The sequence below is a fragment of the Hemitrygon akajei genome, chromosome 8 (genome assembly GCF_048418815.1).
Source record: "Hemitrygon akajei chromosome 8, sHemAka1.3, whole genome shotgun sequence".
NCBI lineage: Eukaryota > Metazoa > Chordata > Chondrichthyes > Myliobatiformes > Dasyatidae > Hemitrygon > Hemitrygon akajei.
The window spans coordinates 21,386,752-21,402,525 of record NC_133131.1 but is presented as its reverse complement, the minus strand read 5'-3'; the positions used below and the strand labels follow the sequence as shown (position 1 = coordinate 21,402,525).

At 38.8% G+C, this 15,774-nt stretch overlaps 1 protein-coding gene and 1 long non-coding RNA gene across 14 annotated transcripts in view; one reads left to right on the top strand and one right to left on the bottom strand.

The window, feature by feature from the left end:
* Positions 1 to 15,774, bottom strand: part of myo18ab (myosin XVIIIA b) — a 218,052-nt gene that overhangs the window by 154,931 nt on the left and 47,347 nt on the right. The window lies entirely within an intron of this gene.
* Positions 1,381 to 15,774, top strand: part of LOC140731715 (uncharacterized) — a 32,074-nt gene continuing 17,680 nt past the window's right edge. Inside the window, exon 1 of the long non-coding RNA XR_012099903.1 lies at positions 1,381 to 1,608. This is a non-coding gene — a long non-coding RNA (uncharacterized lncRNA). The remainder of the gene's footprint in view (positions 1,609 to 15,774) is intronic.

Below are 15,774 nucleotides of genomic sequence, written 5' to 3'. Positions count from 1 at the left end.
ATGAATGGGGATATGACTGGATTACGGAACAGTTTCTTTGAAAATATGTTGAGGTAGGCAATAGTCTCTGGGTTATACAGATGTCATAAAAAGAGTTAGGCTTGTTAGTATTTTAAAAATAACTTCACATCAAAGCAGGAAATGCGGCAAGTGCTTAAGACAGACAGCGCCTGAGAAGTGAGAAAGAGAGTTAACATTTCAGATAACTTTAACTCAAGTTATCTAAAATGTCTTTCCACAGACTCTGCCCCATTTGCTGAATATTTCTGGCATTATCCAATCTTATTTCAGATTTCAGTATCTACAGTTTTTTCCCCTCATTTTTAATCTCAAAAGTAACTGTGCTAAACTCTTGAAATTAATGGTGTACATGGCAATTGACTACAATGTCAGAAGCACTGCATTATTTCTTCAAAGGACAGGACATAAATACATTTCTTTCTTATAACTAAAAGAAAATACCTTCCTAAAAAAAAGTTACCAAGTCAAACCTTTTCACTGCATTAGAGCAAAATTACACATGACACTCAACTACAAACTTTCTGAGGACTAAGAGAAGTTACAAAAATACATTTCCTTGCATTCTAAATCTGAAACTGGCATTTCTTTCTTTTGGTTTGAACATTTAAACTTAGAATCAACTTCTCTAGTTTATAATAATATTAAGAAGCCAAAGTATTTAAAATCAGTGGTACCTTAAAGGCCCATTTTGGACAAAATGATTCAGCAATAGAACCAAACATGCCTGTAACACTTTCTGGACCACTAAAAATAGGTATAGGCAAAAACACTTAGACCAAAATAAAACAGATCACTAACTTATAGTAAAGGAAAGATTGTAACATCTATTTTATGTTACTTTAAAAACATAGGAATAAATATAAATAACTGCTTCAAATACCTTTCTTCTCGATTCTTGCATCTAGCTTTAAAACAAAACACGAGCTACCATCTATACACACTCTCAACTAAGCAGTTTTGAAGAAGTACTGCAGCCACTGATGCAAGCTTCCGTTCAGAGTGAAGGAGAAATGTCATAGGCTGTCAAAGTGTCATTTCACTGATACTGCAATGAGACAGCTGGGTAGTTACCGACCTTCTAAAAATAACGAAGTATGCATGCTCAGTTCTAACAGTTGGTGCTTCACTAGAACTTTATACCTCCCCAATGAAATTGTTGAAAAACAGCATTATGTACAAAGTGCTACCGCACCAGGAAAATCTGGTATCAAGTGATTACATTCAAGACAAATTTTTGATGTTTTTAAATTAATTTTTTGACTAGAGGAAAACAGTACCATGGCAATCACTGACGTAATTTCCATATGGTAGGAAAAAAAAACCCTCCTTTTCCTGTTTGAAACTATTTTGTAGCATACATTTGCTGCAAACAGTTGTTTAACCCTTTAAGACTAGTTGCAGTATTAAGTGCACCACTGCTCCATACATGGTCACACTTATGACTGAGTCTTGTTTGCTTTTTCAACCACAAGACTGACGTACAATAGGGATTTATTCATACCTAACATTTTCTTATTTAATGCCGTAGAAATGAAGCAACTCCACATTGGTTTCTTTTGTGTACTCCAGCTTCTCAAACATTCCAAGGTAAGTTAATTATCCACTATAAACAGCATAAGATCTGTAGATGACTGTAGTCATAGTTGCAGAATAGGAGGGAGGAGTTTTGATGGAAATGTGGGGAAAATAAAACAGGATGTGTAGAAGTGATCTAAGTGGGTGTTTGGTGCTAAGTATGGACAATGGGCTGGTAGTTCTGCTTTTGTGCTGTATAACTCTGTGACTCCATGACATGGACAGCAAAGCCACAAAGGCCACGTGGGAAGAAAAATAGATGGGCTCAACACCCATGGACTTAAGGAACTTGGGAGACTTTCATGCTCAGAGCTGGACTGCTAAGGAGCAAGCCACTCTTCACCAAGATGGTCCTCACTGAAATATATCAAGCTACTAAGAAAAATGCTAATTTGATATTTAGGGCTTTAAATTGAAGGAGTATTTGTGAAATTGACCAAAATTTTGGTGAGGCTATGTGCCATTCTGGACTCTATGCCCAAACCTGGGGTTGTTTTTGAAAAAGGATTAAGGATGCTTGGCCTACAGTACTCTCATTGAGACAAATAAAATGCTCAGAAGGATATGATAGAAGAGATGGCATAATGATGTTTTCCCTTTTGGAGGGTCAAAAATTAAGAAACAGACACTGTTCAAAGTTATAGGCCATCCATCTGCGACTAAAGATGAGAAGGGACTTCTCTAAGGGTTATAAATCTTTGGAACTTCCAAGCTGAATGAACTGGTGATGATATGTTGGAGACACTCAGCAGATCAGACAGCATTAAAGCTGTAGATCATCACTTCTTGAGAATATTCAAGCCAGAGATTAATAGATAAATGAAAATCAAACAGAAAAGTAGACTTAAAACACAGGATCAGTCACAATCTTAGTGAATCTAAAAGCAGGTTTAAAGGGTCATATGACCTACTCTTACATGTTTGCCAGATCAGAAACATTGCACATTAGTGGGTGTATCATAAAGATACCCATGGTAAAGAGTCAATAAATACAAAAACTGAATGTACTTCACTCAAAGTCATTATTAAATTTCAACAGGCTTCAAAATACTGGTAGGTACTATCAACTGTTCTACAATATACTACAGGAGTGCAAGTTGTTTAATTCAACTTTAAACTACAGCTTAAAAGCACTAAAAGTCTGATTTAAGATGGTGCTGGTGAAACAAAACTGCTAACTATTCGATTAATCACATTTCTTCTGGTAAACATCCACTGCAAACAATAGATAGATAGATAGATAGATACTTTATTCATCCCCATGGGGAAATTCAACTTTTTTTCCAATGTCCCATACACTTGTTGTAGCAAAACTACTTACATACAATACTTAACTCAGTAAAAAAATATGATATGCATCTAAATCACCATCTCAAAAAGCATTAATAATAGCTTTTAAAAAGTTCTTAAGTCCTGGCGGTAGAATTGTAAAGCCTAATGGCATTGGGGAGTATTGACCTCTTCATCCTGTCTGAGGAGCATTGCATCGATAGTAACCTGTCACTGAAACTGCTTCTCTGTCTCTGGATGGTGCTATGTAGAGGATGTTCAGAGTTATCCATAATTGACCGTAGCCTACTCAACGCCCTTCGCTCAGCTACCGATGTTAAACTCTCCAGTACTTTGCCCATGACAGAGCCCGCCTTCCTTACCAGCTTATTAAGACGTGAGGCGTCCCTCTTCTTAATGCTTCCTCCCCAACACGCCACCACAAAGAAGAGGGCGCTCTCCACAACTGACCTATAGAACATCTTCAGCATCTCACTACAGACATTGAATGACGCCAACCTTCTTAGGAAGTACATTCGACTCTGTGCCTTCCTGCACAAGGCATCTGTGTTGGCAGTCCAGTCAAGCTTCTTGTCTAACTGTACTCCCAGATACTTGTAGGTCTTAACCTGCTCCACACATTCTCCATTAATGATCACTGGCTCCATATGAGGCCTAGATCTCCTAAAGTCCACCACCATCTCCTTGGTCTTGGTGATATTGAGACGCAGGTAGTTTGAGTTGCACCATATCACAAAGTCCTGTATCAGTTTCCTATACTCCTCCTCCTGTCCATTCCTGACACACCCCACTATGGCCGTGTCATCAGCGAACTTCTGCACATGGCAGGACTCTGAGTTATATTGGAAGTCTGATGTGTACAGGGTGAACAGGACCGGAGAGAGTACGGTTCCCTGCGGCGCCCCTGTGCTGCTGACCACCGTGTCAGACCTACAGTCTCCCAACCGCACATACTGAGGTCTATCTGTCAAGTAGTCCACTATCCAATCCACCATGTGAGAGTCTACTCCCATCTCCGTTAGTTTGTGCCTTAAGATCTTGGGCTGGATGGTGTTAAAGGCACTAGAGAAGTCAAGGAATGTAATCCTCACAGCACAACTGACCCCCTCTAGGTGAGAGAGTGATTTGTGCAGCAAATACGTGATAGCATCCTCCACTCCCACCTTCTCCTTATATGCAAACTGAAGAGGATCCTGGGCGTGCCTGGTTTGTGGCCTCAGATTCTGTATTATCAGCCGCTCCATGGTCTTCATCACGTGCGACGTCAAGGCAACAGGTCTGAAGTCATTTAACTCCTTTGGTTGTGGTTTCTTCGGTACCGGGACAATACAGGATGTCTTCCACTGTCTGGGTACTCTTCTCTGCTCCAGGCTCATGTTGAAGATGCGCTGTAGTGGTTCTCCCAGCTCAGTAGCACAGGCCCTCAGTAATCGTGGGGAAACTCCATCCGGTCCAGCCGCCTTGCTGGTACAGATCTTCCTCAGTTGACCTTCCACCTGTGCAGCCGTAATTCTGGGCGTGGGCAAGGTCTCCTGTGAGTGGCTATTTTCCTGTGAGGGAAGTAAGCCTGGTGTGGATTTCTGCGGTGAGGATGAGATTGAGCTGTCGAACCTGTTGAAGAAGTTGTTCAGCTGGTTCGCTTTCTCCACATCTCCACTTATGTTCGCCCTCCGCTTTGCACCGCATCCGGTGATGATCTTCATCCCATCCCACACCTCCTTCATGCTTTTTCTCTGCAGCTTTTGTTCTAGCTTCCTCCTATACTGCACCTTTGCCCCCCTCATCTGTACTGTAATAGCCTGTAATTTCCCTTTCGAAGTTGAGCTTTTTAAATTTCAAAGTTCAAAAGTTTAAACCACATTTATTATTGAAGTATGTATACATTATAAAACCTTGATATTTGTCTCCTTACAGGCAGCAATAAAACAAACAAACCTAAAGCACCCATAAAAATACAGTCAAACACCAAATATGCAGAGAGAGAAAGAAATTGTGCAGGAAATAAAAGTAAGCAAGTAACACTCAGAACAAAAGTGAGTACATCGACACAAAGTCTGGAGCAGTCAGAGCACAATCACAGCCTCAGTTCATTGCACAGCCAATAAATGTGGTGGAGCCCACAGACACAAAGCCTGGAGCAGCGGGAGCAGGCCACAGCTTCAACTTCAGTTCAGCACAGAGCCAAGTAAATAACACAGAGCAGCAAGCAGAATCAGGCTAACTCTCACCTCTGGTCCTGATATCCTGACCTTTCAATCTGGTCTTTATATCGCCCAAACATCAGGTCGTTCCTTGCTCTACAACCTGGGCCCTGTCGCTTTGATACACTCTAGAACTGGATCCCGACGCCACGTTTCGGCCCATACCTGAGCTTTCCAAATCTAACTGGCGCTTAGATCGATAAAACCTCAGTTGAAGTGGATGGGCTTCGATTCCAATTCACCTTCACTCACCCCGACTTCTCCTTGCCTCCGCTTGCTTGAATCTGCCTTGACCTTGCCTTGACTTCACCTCACACCTGCTCATTTCGACCCTCAACTCAGTTTCACCTTCATTTGCCACTCCATTGTTTGTGGTTGTCATTTACCATAAATTTTACCAGACAAAAGTGTTGTTAGTGAAGTATCTAGTTGTATTCTTCATTTTGTTGCCCAACAAAAAGTAGTCACTGGGCTTCACCGATGCCATCTTAAACTGGAAATTTCCTCTTCATATTCTGCAAATATGACCATACTCATCTACAGATCTTGAGCTGTTTATAGTGGATGGTTAACATGCCTTAGAGTACGGGAGCTTTTAAACTACTAGTATGACCTGGCAATTTTGCAGTATGAACTGAAATCTCAAAGGTGCAGGATGGTTGTGGTGCGTGGGCCAAATCAAGGCAGTGGGGCCCAAGCCCGAGAGCAGGGAGAGAGCCAATATTTCACCTTTGCTGGAGCGGACAGAGCCAATTCAAAGCAGCAGAACTGAGGCAAGGCAAGGCAGAGTTGAGGCGCTGGCAGGCCCGGGCCCGAGAGCAAGGGACAAGCTGATGTCTGACCAATTTAAGTGCCAGGCCAGACTGGAAATGTTGGGTACAAATTGAATCAAGGCAGCAAGTCGTGGACCTGAGGGGGTATCGGAGTGGCAGGGCCCAGTTCCTGGTCCAAGAGTGAGGAATGATCTGCTGTTTGGCCAGTTTAAGTGCATGGCCAAATCAAAACTGTCAGGGTGTCATGGCCAGAGAACTATCTCTTCTTTCAGTTAGTCCTGACAAAAGGTCTTGGCCCAAAACATTGACTGTACTTCTTCCTATAGATGCTGCCTGGCCTGCTGAGTCCCACCAGCATTTTGTGTGTGTTTATCTATGCAATAACCAGGTTATCTGCAAATGTAGAGTGCAAACTCAAGTCTCACAAATACAATTCCAGTCTAACACAATCATTGTTTAGCGCTTTCCACACCGTGGACCTAAGTGCAAGTCCCTTCTTTCCAAATCCCAATCTACACCTACACAACAGTAAATAAGATAACGATTTAAAGCTCACTGAAAAATGGCAATGTAAATTGAACATTACTCTCATAGACTGGCTTCATTCCAGATGGAAGCATACTGAAGGCAAGATGCAGCTTTGTAGAGAGAAACGTTGAAAAACATGCCAGGGGCTATGATGCAACCTTTCTTGACACTAGTCTGCATCAAAATTGAATCTGTTGTGAACCCGTAACTAAGAACATGGCTCACCTGGCAACATAATGCAAATGTGAGATGGAGGAAAATTTCTTCAAGGAATGATAAGAATACACAATTAAAACACTTGGTACATTGGTAGGCTGGCTGGAATCTTGCATGCAATGAAAAGGTGCTTGAGGAGTCCAACATCAACCCCACAGGATTTGTACAAAATTTTCAGTGTTTGCTTTCCAGCATGGCATGGTGGACCATTTCATGAACATGCAGACTGAAGCAGCGTGCAGCATTTGAAGGATGGTATCTGAGCCTCAGAACACAAGCAGAGCCACCCACATTTGGATTATCTCATGTCTTTTAGGTACAAAATCCAAGAAGCTGACCCAATGTCAATTCCATGCTGGTTCCCAGGAGAGCGTTCCCATTAAAATCATTTCCATATCTTTATTTCCTTATACCTATTTTCAATAAAGGTAGTTGAGTTACAATACAGGCCTGAGAAGAGGTTAATAAAATGGATACAGCCAAAACATTAATAATTAGCCTGTTGCCAACATCGTCAAAGGCTTTGGCTGCATCAATAAAAATTGCAAGATTATATATGTGTTCCCCTTGGCACTCAGCATGAGATTATTCAATGCTATAATATTTTGATAAACAATGGAATCAAAAACAGAAGGCATCCAGAAAACAGGGTTTGAGGTGACAGAAGTTAATATAGACAGTGTACACTAGTTTGTTTTGGGCAAAAATAAAAGATTTATTTTTAGTTCTGCAATGTGAACACACAGACACTTCCTTTTCTTTCCAGAACAGTAAGATGATGATGATGAATAGAGCACAAGGCTTTTGTTTATTGGCATCTGTCAGGCGAGTTGTTTATGAGCATCCTACCAGAAAGATTTCAGAGGTTTTCTTCTTCCTCCTGCTCTTCTGACTTACCCATGAAATACAGTATTAACTTCTTCTAAACAGGATGCAGACCATAACACAATTTAAACATTCAACTACCTATAACTTACCAGTAGATGTCACCACTTGCTATCAGTAGTTTGTTCAACTGCACAATTAGTATTATAATCAAAAATACCTTAAGATTTTTATTTTGTCGTTACTGCCTGCCCTCCAGAATTACTGTATGATCTATTTGTCCAAAAGAACCAAGCAGGTGACTATTTTGTGTTTCATTTGACTAAGACAAAGTTTAGTGTTAATGGTAATTGTAGCAAATGGCATGGAACGCATCTGTAATAGCAGAAGGTGTAAGAATCCTAATTTCCTATCTTTTTTTTTAAATCACATACTGCTTGTTTAAAAGAACCCTCAAAGCTGTTTAAATGCAGAGCACTAGGAAAACAAATCAAAAAGTGCTACTTGCATCACAGGATTAACTTGTTCGATAGCATGGTTCAAACAGTGTAGAAGCTTCTAAAAACCTCACCTGAGCTCTGAAATTCAAAGGAGAGACTTTCTGCTCTGCTCAATGCGGCTGTAGTCCAGGTTCAGAGAGCAGATACTGTACATTAAGAATGTGAGAGGTTTTACATTGCTTAAAGTTTCTTTGAGCATTCAAGATTCTGTAGCACTGGATGGACATAATGCGTCCCAAGAGAGGGAATTTGTAGAATGCCTATGAGATGGTTTATTGCAGCAGCTTGTGGTAGAGCCCACCAGGGGAAAAGCAATTCTGGATTGGATGCTGTGTAATGAACAAGATTTGATTAGGGCACTTAAAATAAAGGAACCCTTAGAAAGCAGTGATCATGATATGATAGAATTCATCCTGCAGTTTGAAAAGGATAAGATGGAATCAGATATATCAGTATGAAAGTGGAGTAAAGGGAATTGTAGAGGCATGAGCAAGGAGTGGGACAAAGTTAATTGGAAGGGGACACTAGCAGGGATGATGGCAGATTTCTGGGAGCTATTTGGAAGGCACAGGATAGATACATCCCAAAGATGAAGAAGTATTCAATAGGGAGGATGAGGCCACCATGGGTGACAAGGATGAGGTTTAGTAGTTGGAAGCACATGATAAAACAGGCTAAAGTCAGCATGGTTTCCTCATGGGAAAATTTGCCTGACAAGTCTGTTGGCTTTATGGAAATAACAAGGAGGATAGACAAATGAGAATCTATGCATGTTGTGTACTTGTATTTTCAGAAGGCCTTTGACAAGGTGCCACACATGAGGCTCCTTAACAAGATAACAGTCCATTGTATTACAGGAAAGATACTAGCATGGATAAAAGATTGACTGATTGGCAGGAGGCAAAATATTTGAATAAAGATGGCCTATTCTGGTTGGCTGCTGGTGACAAGTGGTGTTCTGCAAGGATCAGTACGGGGCTGTTTCTTTTCACATGATATGTAATCACTTTGTATGATGGAGTTGATGGCTTTGTAGCCAGGGTTGCAGATGGTACAAACAGAGATGTCCATTTGGAACAGAGATAAGAAGGACTTTCTTTAGCCAGAGGGTGGTGAATCAGTGGAATTAATGGTCTTGCATGCTGCGGAGGGCAAGTCATTGAGTATATTTAAAGCAGAGGTCAATAGGTTCTTGGTTAATCAAGCTTCAAAGGTTATGGGGGAGAAGACAGGAGAATGGGGTTGAGAAGATTAATAAATCAGCCATGATGCAATGTGAAACAGACTCAATGAGCCAAGTGGCCTAATTCTGCTCTAATATCTGAGATTATAATGCTTACCTTTGACATTCTTTCCATATCATATTTGAAAGAACGCAAATAAATAAATGAATCATCAAACTATGTCCCATGATGGTCAAATGAGTAACTTTTTTTTTATGATAATCAGTACTAACTGATACCATTGTCTGAGAAGCACCAGAGATCCCTGCAATAAGAGACTGGCATATCATTGACACTGACTGGGTTCAACCTATCATGCTATCAATGGCAGCATCCATCATTAAAGACCCTCACTATCCAGGACATGCCCGCTCCAATAACTACGACAGAGCTAGTGGTACAGGAGCCAGAAGACCAGTCAATGTTTTAAAAACTGTTTCTTCAATTCTGCCATCAGATTTCTGAATGGTTCAAGACCCATAAACACTAGCTCATTATTCATTTTTGAACTGTTTATTTATTTTGTAACTAAAAGTATTTTTTTATTTTTGTCTTGCACTATACTGCAACCATAAAACAACAAATTTCATATATGGTATATTGGTTTATTGTTGTGACATATACCAATAAATATTTGAGATGTGGGGAAACTGGAGCACACTGATAAATCCTGAGGTTTCAAAGAGAATGTGCAAACTCATCGTAGACAGACTGGTGGCCATAACTAACCTGGGTCACTGGAGCTGTAAGGCAGCAGTGCTACCTATGTGCCACCATAGCATCATGCTATGACACTGTGTCAATTCAAAAGGCAGCCTACTAAACTAATGCCAGAACACGTCCTTTGAACAAAATGGAGTATGATGCTGAAGTAAAAACAGCAAATTTTCCAAATCTGTGTTGGAAAACAAGCAATAACCAAATTTCAGCTCAAAATGTAGTTTATGGGTCAGAATATTTTCCACTTTTCTGTAAACTGTACACAATTGTTAGGTAATAATGTAACTATTGCAAAACCTGGACTACCAAAAATTTAAGAAATGTATTATAAATAGCAATACTAAAACACCTTCAGCTTCTAAGTCCAGACACACTATTAAAGAAATGCATTAACTCCACCAAACTTGGCCTCCCCACTCTTCTCAGGAAGTTTTTCCATGGAGGAAGAAATGTCACAGGCAGCATTATTTATCTGCTGGTGAATGCAAACAATAAACAGCTTGCAAAGGCAAATTTGGTTTGGACAGGCTAGTCATCTCAAATGGTAATAATAAATGGGAAAAGTGAAAAGAAAAACAATAGGCTACATTTTACCGTCAAACATCTTGGCAGGATTTCAATGACCATTTGAACTGGATCTTACTGTACTCTGAGGGTCATTATAGTGCAGACCCCTTTATTAGTTTCTTAGCAACATATTTTCAGGTAACAAGGAATGTGTAAACCAAATATTTATCTCCTTAAAGAAGATTGAAGAATAGTTTGAAAGCTCAAGTACAGAAGTTTGAATTATTTATCTAAATGCTAAATCCTATATATTACAAAAATTAAAAGAGGAAAACTAATTAAAATGATGAAATAGAGACTCAAATTAAAATTAAATGACAGCTATTCAATTTAAATCTGTATCTTCAAACTTAAAATTTGTACATATGAGAATCCATGTTTGTATAATTTACTTCCAATATGATCAAGTTTGCTTAGCAGTATTCAAAACCCTGCATACTCAAATGTCTTAAATCAGAAATAAAAATAGTAAACAAATCAATGGGCATCACCTGTGGAGAGAGGGGAAACAGGTATATAATTCAAGTCATAAAAATAATCTGATGATGAATGGTTCTGGACCTGAAATGAACATTGTTCTTCTCCATACAGATGATACTTTAAAGTAGGTAACCATAGCCTTGCATATGCTTTAATTTCTAGCTGCATTATGAAATACTGTTGTAGAAAGAAGGAATAAGGTGACTAGGATACAATTTCTCGATTTCTTCATATAACTTTGATCATCAGATCTGCACCTTAATATCATCAAGCCTTGTCTCCTTGATGCAGAAAACATGCCGAGGGCTCAAAAACTGATATATCTTCTGTGGGAAAGGCACATACGTTGATCCTTTTAAAAGTATCATTCAGGCTACATCAACTTCTGTGCTTCAGTGTATTGTTGGTGTGACAAAAAGTGACATAAAAATGCCTGTTATTAAATGTATTTATAGTTCTTAACATGAAGATAACTAAGATTCTCAGCCAAATATTCAATTTTAGAATTTATAATTTCAATAAGAAACCATTGTTTCTTCCTTTTTTATTTTATTTTGGAAAAATCGATACAATTATGATGCAAAGTTTCATAATTAAAGTTACTGCTCATATGCGAAATGAGATGTATTTCAGGCCCAGCAGGGAGTTAAACTGCTAGATTCAAAAGGCTAAACCTGTCAAAAATGTAACCTGAGTTATTAGTAAAAGTAATCTTAAAATGCACAAAGTGACAAAAGCCAAAGTAACCAGTATTATCTACAGTTTCCAGCTTTACTAATGCAGAAAGATATGCTTCAAAGAAGTTAACCAAATATAATACAAAAAGTATCAGTAGTCTCATTTGGGTAGAAATGTTCTGCAATAATCAAATTTTAGAATTAAATAAAGCATTGTCAAGAAAGCCAAGTACTATAATACATTTTTTGTAACTCATGCACTTTCAATGGAACCCTCACAGCTTCAGAAATCTATTTTACAGGAAAACATAACAAAGATCTGTCATTTAAATTCTTGCAACATTAACAGTAAATTTTATTGCAGAAATTCTTCTCTTTTCCCCAGGGCTTGTATATGTATAAACTAAAATATTTCCTAATTTTATTATCAAAGGTAACTTTCCAGCTTTAAGCCTCTTTGTTTAGGAACTTGACTAACAGTAATTATCTTGCCTACTAAGAGAATTAATCAAAGTATTGCAGAAATTATTTTCATCAAGATCATTAAACTTAAACCATAGAGATGTAGTGGTGCACGATTTTCAGGATACATGTTTATAACGGGAATTAAAGATTCAGAATCAGAATCACGTTTAATATCACTGACACATGTTGTGAAATGTGCTGCTTTGTTGAAGCAATAATCAAGCATATTTAGTACCATGAGCTCTATTGCTGATTCATGGCTAAAGTATACAAAGATTTCTAACTGCAATATTCAATGTTTTCAAAGTTTACTCAGGACCCTACAACAACAAAAAAATGTTTTTGAAGCCATCATTCATGTTGCATGAATTCTTGTAACATTTATATCACTGTTGTCAAATCAATTAATTGTTAAAAGATTTATATATCAATATAATAGCATGCTAAAATCAACTTACAGGATCCCCACACGGTAAACTATGCTGAATGGGACTAGGCAGATTAATAGTTTAGCACAGACTAAATAGGCTGAAGGGCTTGTTTCTCTGCTGTAGTCTATGACCTCTAATATTCTATGTATATAGAAACATCAAATTTCTTGGCATGGTGAGGGAATTTGAGAAAACAAGTTACTTTAACATATTCTGCACTTTCATTAAATCAGCTTAAGAAAATGATCAAGTTGTTATTTTATGATGCTATTAACAATGGTATTGTGTTTTACAGGTTTCCCTGTCTCAACTTAAATTGATAAAACAAAATTTGTTTATAATATTTTCAGGTAGAAAATCCCACTAATTATCAACAGCCTGGTTTCTATCATCTTATGTTGACATTGATGACCAATTTTAACATCAAATCTTCTGAAGTGCTCTAAAGCTCATCCAAGTTTTTCCTCTTGATAGGCAAGACAACCACATCTCTCCCATTTCTCAGGCTTCAATACTCACCCAGCAATGAACATAAGCACCCCAATCAATAAATTAACCTCCGCATTATAACTTCTGCTATGTTTAAACTAACTAAAAGAAAGACATGAGAGTCTGAAATGTGAGTTTAACTTTGTGCTTACTTTAAGCGAGGTGTATCATGCGGTAGTGTCATGACATATGTAGTTCACTTGCTTTTACAAATAACCTGTAATGGATTACTTAAATAAACAAAACAATATATTTACAAAATTACTCATATATTACTGAAATATTAAATCCACAACATTCCTCTCTGCTTAGCTATACAGTTGAACTCAATAGAGTTCTATATATACTATATAATAGACATCCCAATCATAGTAAATTTTAAATTGTCCCATTCAGGCATAAAGATTTAATCGCTGTGGAGGCTTTCTTACTCTTGTGGAATACTGTCTTTCCTGACCGGGGGGGAGGGCGAGGACGTCACTCTGCTTGGTAAGTGATACATGGCTGTGAAACAATTTCAGAAACCGGGACTTTCTTCATGGCGGTTATAGGAGTTGACTCTGGGACTCAAAGCAGTGGTTCTAATAGCTCTGACCACCTTTCCTCTCTAACAGTTGACTCTGCTCTCCTCAACTGAGTGCCATCTCCAGACAATATCAGACACAATTTCCATTTCTGAACTTAATCTTTCCAAGTACCCACTTTTGATCACGTCTGTTGTCCCTCGCCAGGACTGTTTGTCTAGGAGTGAAACATTGAACCTCCTTGTTTGAGGAGCCTTCAATTCGTCTCAGCTGTTTGTCCTGCATTCTCCTTCTGAGACTGGGTGTGAAGAAATCCAAGCGTGAATACAAGGGATGACCCAGGAACAGCATAGCTGGCGAGTTGTTGGTTGTGGAATGTGCTGCACTGCAATATGCAAGGAGGAAATTGGTGAGCTCCTGATTCCGTGTAGTGTGCTTTGCTGACATTGCTTGCAGTGTATTCTTTAGACTTTGGATAAACTTCTCCGCCAAGCCATTTGTAAGTGGGTGGTACAGTACCCTATCTATATTCTAGAAATGACTTGAACAGTTCTGCAACAAACTGTGGTCCATTGTTACTGACTATGTGTTCTGGAACACCAGTCCTTGAGAAGAGGATTCTCAACACATCAACAGTGTGCAAGGCTTACTGGGGGCTTTGGGAACACTTCTAGCACTTTGTAATTGCATCCACTACCACCAATAAATTTGTGCCTCTGAATAGTCTGGCAAAATCAATGTGAATCCTGTCAGGGCAATGCAGGCCATTCCCAAGGAGGGAGAGGTGCTGCTCCTGGCATCCTGAACAGTATATGGCAAGCTGCTCAATCTGATCTATCCCAGGCCACCGGACAAAGCTTTGAGCCAACAATTTCATTTTGACCATGCCTGGATGACTGGCATGTAGCACCTGCAACACTTCAGCTCTCAGCTTGAATGGCACAACAACTTTCAATCCTCACATAAGGCAACCCCTGTATAGGCCATCATCCCGACACTGGCAAAAATGGGGGAACTGGAATTTCCGCTGCAACTGTGACACAATTTGTTCAGCCAGGCAGGTTCCTGGTTAAACACTGCAAATTTGTTCACACTCACTTTCATTCCTGACTGCAATTCAATTGCATCTCTATCTGCTGTTTCCATTGACACAGCTATTTAAACGGCTCTTTTAAAAGTAAGTTTTGCTTCTGTAAGCTGCTATTTTTGAATACTTTCTTGTAAGATTCCACAAACTAGCCATGCTGTCAGTGCATCATTAAGCCAATTATTCAATTGACAATGCTCAGACAATCTCTCAAATTCAGCCGCGTATGAAACCTAAACTGTTCTGCAATCATCAAAGGTTTTGGTTCTATATGTTCCTGGATTACTTTCACAGTATCAGCAAAGCTCATTTCAAGTGACTTGGTTGGAGCAGTAAAACTTCGAAACAATCGGTGTACCTTTAAATCCAATCAGTACTTGTTTCTCATTGGCTATTCCATTTGCTTGAAAATACTGTTCAATCCGTTCAGTATATAAAACACAGAATCCAGTTAAGTCTTATGCAATGAAATGCGTCGATCTGTCCAATATAGCCAGCCATTTCTATTTTTTATTTTAATTGATGATTATGATCATCTGGTACTCACTGTTTATATAGCCGTGAATTCTTCCATTTTCCACCTCTTTTTTTAAAAACACAATCGTGCCTTCCCGCTGAAGAACACATGCCACACACAGCTTATTTTTTTAAAAACTCAACCGTATCACTGCACCTTTCTTTTTAAAACTTGAACTTCTCGCTGTGCTTCAAAAGGCAAGTAGTCATCTTGAATTAGTTTTAAAAATACCTTATCACCACTGATGAGGTATTTTATAAAATATTAAACCAATTAAAAGACATGGAAGCCCAACAGATGTGAATCTTAGTTTGTTCTTTACCTTAAGCAAGGTGAGCAAATATCCCATAGTAGCGTCATGACATACGCAATTCATATTTTTTTACATATAACCCATAATGAACTATTTAAGGAATGCTTAATCAACATATTTACAAGATTCCTCAGATATTATTGAAATACGAAATACACACCTTCTAAAACATAATCATCGTACTGATCATATTTTTCTTCATGTGTTTTCCTTGTGTAAAAACTTTCCTCTTCAGAATATCCTTGTTTAACTTTGCAGCAACCAGACATCAAGCTGACACTTGTCTGCAATTTTGCCAAACAAATACAGCAGATATATCCATCCATTTACCTCACCCCAGGCCTGGAAACAT